The sequence below is a fragment of the Sycon ciliatum genome, chromosome 6 (genome assembly GCF_964019385.1).
Source record: "Sycon ciliatum chromosome 6, ocSycCili1.1, whole genome shotgun sequence".
In the NCBI taxonomy this organism is placed as follows: Eukaryota; Metazoa; Porifera; class Calcarea; order Leucosolenida; family Sycettidae; genus Sycon; species Sycon ciliatum.
The window spans coordinates 35190908-35197184 of record NC_088648.1 but is presented as its reverse complement, the minus strand read 5'-3'; the positions used below and the strand labels follow the sequence as shown (position 1 = coordinate 35197184).

Below are 6277 nucleotides of genomic sequence, written 5' to 3'. Positions count from 1 at the left end.
AGTGTATGGGGGAATGCATGTAGGGCGATAGTGCGGGTTCGAATCCCAGGATATGCCTGAAAAAAAGGAGAATTGAAAAATTTATAACATCCTATGCTTTTTTGCCGTCAGATATGGATAGCGCCAGGCGTGACACAAACAAACACACAAACAAACACCAAATTAAAGCTGTGTGGACCCTGGCTAGCGCCAGACGTTACTGAAGTAACGTCTTCTGCATAGCTACGGGAACGAGAGAGCTTGGAAGCTCAGGGCCCTGCGCTATGCTTTGTTGCCTAGCTCATCGTGCATGTTGTTAGAACTGATGGAAATGCTTTTTCCTTTGATTAGCTACATCATTGTATTGCAAAACGTTTCAATGAGATACTGAAGTACAAGTAACGCCTTCTGCATGGCTATGGGACCGGCGCTGACTCCGCCGATCACGGGCGTTCTGGAGTCGACGGGATGTCTGTCCTGACGTTTTTTGGGACCGGCGCTGACCCTGCCGATCACGGGCGTTCTTCTTCTTCTTATTATTATACTGACGGCAAATAACATCCATTCTGATTGCATTTACTCGTCTCCCTACTTCGTATTTTTTTCAGAAAATCTCCCCATACAGCAGGGAGTCGTTTACATAATATGACTCCCTGCTGTATGGTAAGATTTTCTGATTGCATTCACTCGTCTCCCTACTTCGTATTTTTTTTTCAGAAAATCTCCGCATACAGCTGGGAGTCGTTTACATAATAATTATGACTCCCTGCTATAGATCTACATGACTGTTATACGTTATAATTACTCAATCTGATACGTTATAAATATTATGCTATCAGCCTACATGCGATCCCCGGGCTGGTCGACAGGCGGACCAGCCAGCCTGCTAGTGGGTTCTCGGCCGCGCACACAAATCCACACAAAATGTTACTGCACTGAATGCATTCCCCCGATACACTTCGCATATATACTCATTCTCTTGATGGTACCGTACTCTTGATGGTACGGGACAGGTAGGGGATAGCGCCAGGCATGTCGATGGCACAAACAAACAAACATATAGTAGCCAGCTGTCTTTGCTGGTACGGTACAGTACGGTACAGATACGGGATAGCGCCAGGCGTGACACAAACAAACAAACAAACAAACAAACAAACAAACAAACAAACAAACACCAAATTAAAGCTGTGTGGACCCTGGCTAGCGCCAGACGTTACTGAAGTAACGTCTTCTGCATAGCTACGGGAATTAAAGCTGTGTGGACCCTGGCTAGCGCCAGACGTTACTGAAGTAACGTCTTCTGCATAGCTACGGGAATTAAAGCTCTGTGGACCCTGGCTAGCGCCAGACGTTACTGAAGTAACGTCTTCTGCATAGCTACGGGAATTAAAGCTGTGTGGACCCTGGCTAGCGCCAGACGTTACTGAAGTAACGTCTTCTGCATAGCTACGTGAATAAAGTATATTTGTATGCAGAATAAGATTACGACTATTCCAGTATACCCACAAGTATGATCGTAGGGTTTATACCCGAAGCAGGATAGAAGGTACGGGGTGGACAGTATAAAAGGCTGAGCCTGGAACTGAAATATTTGTCTTGTCCATCGGTTCATGCATGTACCGGTATCGGAAAAGTGCTCCACTTGTGTTTATTCGATATTGTACATCATGGGCCTGCTACGGAAACACCTCCGCAGAATTCTGTGCCCGTTTTTTTACAAGAAAAAAGGCTGCCGGTACGGAGACCGTTGTTGGTATTTCCACCCGAAAGGTAGGTTCGGAAGGATTGAAGGTTGATTTGTTTTAAATCCGTAATGCCCTCGAATGTCTGGAATAATCTTGTCCACTTGTTATTTGATAATTTGCGAAGAGAAAAAAGACCTATATGTCAATTGTTAGGACTAGGGTAACTAATAATTCTAGCACACAAAACAATAAAGTCCCTCTGATTCCCAGGTTTTGTAGTTGGATTTATGCTCACCAATTTGAAATAATTTCTTATATTGTTGTTCCTCCAACATCTTTTCTGTTTCTCCCTGCAGAAGATAAGCCGGCTCAGTAAACTGTAATAGCCGAAGCAGGGCCGTATTTCGGAGCCATGGCAGCGGCAATCACCACAACAACATGCGTGAACACATCAACATGAAGCACTCGTAACCACAGAACAAATGCAGCCACCTCAATAACCATACATAGCACCGCAACATGAGGAACACACTCCTTGACAGGTTGAAGAGCAGCCACCTCTCCCTGAACCTCTGTTGCTTCCGGCAGTATTCAACGCCGAGGATTAACTGCTGGCAAAGAGCCGATGGCAATTCCGTCATTGGTTTGTTAGGTCGTCGTGTGGCTAATTCCAACTGTTTGTCGTGTTGCTGTCTGTTTGTCGTGATGTTGTCTCTTGTTCAAGATGTTCTTGTTTTTGTTTCGGTTGGATTAGACCCGTACATGTACTTGTGCATGTGTATTTATTTTGTTTCTATGTTCCAAAATAAAAAAAATGATTTTGTCGAACTGATTTTTATGTTGCGAGTGCCACTGCTGACAGGAAGTACGTATACCACTAAGAGGTATAGCAGGAACCACAATAATTCGCAGGCCCAAACAAACAAATTGTGTTCCGCTAATTTTGAATGTTGAATCTCGTTTTAGGGACGTGTAACTTCGAGTTTTATTTCATGACAACATATGTGCAGCTAGACATCCAGGTCATGTGATGAAGGTGGACTTCAGGGGATTGGTCGGTCTCTTCTATGTTTATCATTCTAAGGAAGTCTTAGTTCATGAAGTTAAATGTAAATTCTAAATTATTCTTCTAAGTTAAAAAGCGTCGGGAATCAATCGAATTGCGATCAAAAGAACGAGCCAAACCGACAGATGACAGAGCCTTAGATTGTGTTAAAAAAGCGTGGACACGAAGGCGGTGAAAAAGATGCTAGTTTTGCACAGCACTCCTCGGGAAACTCCCTTGTATAAATAAATAGAACATTCAAAAGAGAACATTCAATAAGAGTATAATAGATGCAGACATGGCCAGACAACAACGAGTTCATGGAATTTCTTTTTAGGATTTTTATGTTATTCAAAATCGATTTTCGTGTTCCGCTCATCAGTGAATAGTATCGGAACTGAGGGTACTGTGTACAAACAACAACATTTTATAACAGCATAATTAAAAGTGTGAACAAAAAAGGAAGTGCTACAGCATTACATGATAGGTGTCAAACATAGTGCTAGCATATATAACTGAGTGCAGGCACAAAGCATGAGGTGATACAGTGCAGCATGACACAACATTTACATTTGATAACCAGCTACGAGAAAAACTTTAGCGCGACTACATGCTTCCTTTGTTTACTTCGATTTTGAATAACATAAAAATCCTTAAAATATTCCATGAACTCGTTGTTACTCCAAGTACGATTTTGAATAACATAAAAATCCTTAAAAAATTCCATGAACTCGTTGTTGTCTAGCCATGTCTTCATCTATTATACTCTTAATTGCAGTAATAAAATTGCTTTCTCCACGCCGACTCTTTAAACATTCAATAAAGGTACTATGAAAGGGAAGCAAAGTCAGAATAAACACCTATGCAAATGGTAATATTCCACTACTGCCGTGATAATAATAAAAAACTGTGCAATGAACTACGAACTACACGTGCAAAAACTACACGTAGTATACAAGATAAACACTAGGGACCTTTCGCGTTAGCTACGAATCGAATGAGGAACGAAATATTCTTTCGGCTCGTACTCGTTTCGTTGAAAACAGATTCAGGGTTCTGTTAAGTCCCGGTTTCACTCAGTCGGTAGAGCAAGCGGTTACAGTAATTTCAAGTCCTTTATACCATCAGAATTTGACTATGCATCTGCTGCCTATGCCTCTTTCTTATCGTCTTTTCAGGATAAGCGCCTAAATAGTTTGTTCAAACGTGCGGCTCGCTCCGTGTGCAGGGCAGCCCCTCGCACTCACACGGCTCCCTTACTTGAACGCACGAATGCCCATGCCCTCAGCATATACACCCACATGCACATTCTTGTATTCATTTGGCGCTGCCAGAACAAATTTTCAAGTACTCTGTTTGCAAGCTTTTTCATCCGTAGTCCCTCTCTCCGAACACGAGGAGGGAGCAGCAAGTTACTCATCATTCCTGTGTTCTCCACTAGGCACCGGGCAAAAATGTTCTAAAAATCACCCATCATGCTTTCTCGCAATTCTTTCAAACATGCCGATAATGCCTGAAACCAAGCAAATAATTCCCAGGAATTCTCACAAATTTTCGCTTGACATCCATGTCTTTCTTCGCATCCAAAACAAAAAGATGCATTCTCAAACACAAAGGAAACAAAAAAAAATCTTTTTCTGTTTTGTGGCTCTGGCAAGTTCAGATAGCTTTGCTGGTTTCAGCTTGTCCAGCAGAGAAACCACCTTCTTGCTTTCCTCATCCCTTTCACTTTCAGCCTCCTCCTCATCCGCACTATCCACTCGACAAATGTCAGTTACCAGCCGATTATGCCCACGAAATCACCGATTATGCTCGTGTGATTTTTGCACCCTAAAATGCACGCTTTAGTGCCGGCATATTTGCCGGGTCCCTATCCCACTGCATGCTCAGCTAAGCGCACTAGCCATGCTGGAGCTATCCAGTGGAACCAGCTCCAAGACACAGCACGCCTCGAAAGAAAGCGCTCCACCTTCAAATCGCTAAGCCTGGCCTTTCTTTTAGGCAGTACTGTCAACTAGGATGAATTCATATGCTTCACTATCTCTCTCTCTCTCTCTCTCTCTCTCTCTCTCTCTCTCTCTCTTCCCATCTCTCTCTCACTCACTCCTTTCTTCCCGGTTGCCGTGCGTGTGATTTTTTTCCCCTGCTGCAGTGCTCAAATTAGTTATCTAACTATCTTCTCCTCGGTTCTGTGTGTCCGCTTATTTTTATATACTTTTATTTTCTCTTATTATCAGTGGGACCATTGTCATTAGGTTTAGGCCTGTTTTGGAACTCCACTTTAAATAAAGCCAAACAACAACACAACAACTTCTGCATAGCAACGGGAATTAAAGCTGTGTGGACCCTGGCTAGCGCCAGACGTTAGTAAAGTAATATCTTCCGCAAAGCTACGGGAATTAAAGCTGTGTGGACCCTTGCTAGCGCCAGACGGTACATGTACTGAAGTAACGTCGTCTGCATGGCTACGGGAATAAAGTTTATTCAAAGCAGAAGACGTTACTTCAGTAACGTCTGGCGCTAGCCAGGGTCCACACAGCTTTAATTTGGTATTTTGTGTGTGTGTGTGTGTGTGTGTTTGTTTGTTTTGTGTCACGCCTGGCGCTATCCGTATCTGACGGCAAAAAAGCATAGGATGTTATAAATTTTTCAATTCTCCTATTTTTTTTCAGGCATATCCTGGGATTCGAACCCGCACTATCGCCCTACATGCATTCCCCATATAGTACAGGAGCCAAGTGGGCAAAATGTGACTTCCCGTTCCCACTTTGGGTGTACCACGATATTTTGGGCTCATATGATAGAGGGCCATGTGTAGATCACCCTACCACTTGTTGTCCATCTCAGAACTTTCTGAAAGGTGGTGAAAATTGCGATTGAAATTGCCTATAATTACCATGGCAACCAGATACAAAATTAGGATTTGTGTCACTTTGTGTTACTTTCACGCCACTTTGCTATTGGCATCTCCATGTATTTATTCCAATCATTCTAACTGAAGTGTTTTGAAACGAGATTAAGAACTCTTTTCTTCATGATTACCATGGCAACCACGAACGATCTTCAAAATGACAATAAAAAAGAATCAATCAACTTCTAAAGTGGTACCAAATCAGAAGAACAACTGTCTATTGGGATAATCCTGAAGCTAAGAGCGTCAACCTGCTATTTCAGGCCTGATACGTAATGATTGATACCTGGAAAAGACAGTGACACGTACATCACTTTCTGAACGGACACGTACATTGTACGGTAAAATAAAATTCCAAGCAGCAAGTAGTCTGTGCTTGTGTCTAAATCTACAAGTATGGGGAATGAACTGTAATGCACCAACTAGAAGGGATTTGTTTATACTGATATCATATGAGAAGACAGCGCACGTCATAATAATAGCGATCTTTATTAGGCTGAACCAAAGCCAGGCCTATCACAGGGTTCACCGCATTGGAAACGTACATGGTAATGTTCTAACTAGTACAGCATATACAGAACGACAGTGGGCCTTTTACCTGCTACACTGCCCCTTGCCTTTGGTGGGCAGAACGCAATGCACAAGGGGACAAAGGCC

General features: G+C 42.8%; 1 long non-coding RNA gene across 1 annotated transcript; it reads left to right on the top strand.

Annotated features, from left to right (window-relative positions):
• Positions 1 to 1578: 1578 nt before the first annotated feature.
• On the top strand, positions 1579 to 2496 carry LOC135818991 (uncharacterized). Its single transcript, XR_010553852.1, has 2 exons — positions 1579 to 1749; positions 2021 to 2496. It is a non-coding gene; the product is annotated as an uncharacterized LOC135818991 (long non-coding RNA).
• The last annotated feature ends 3781 nt before the right edge of the window (positions 2497 to 6277 follow it).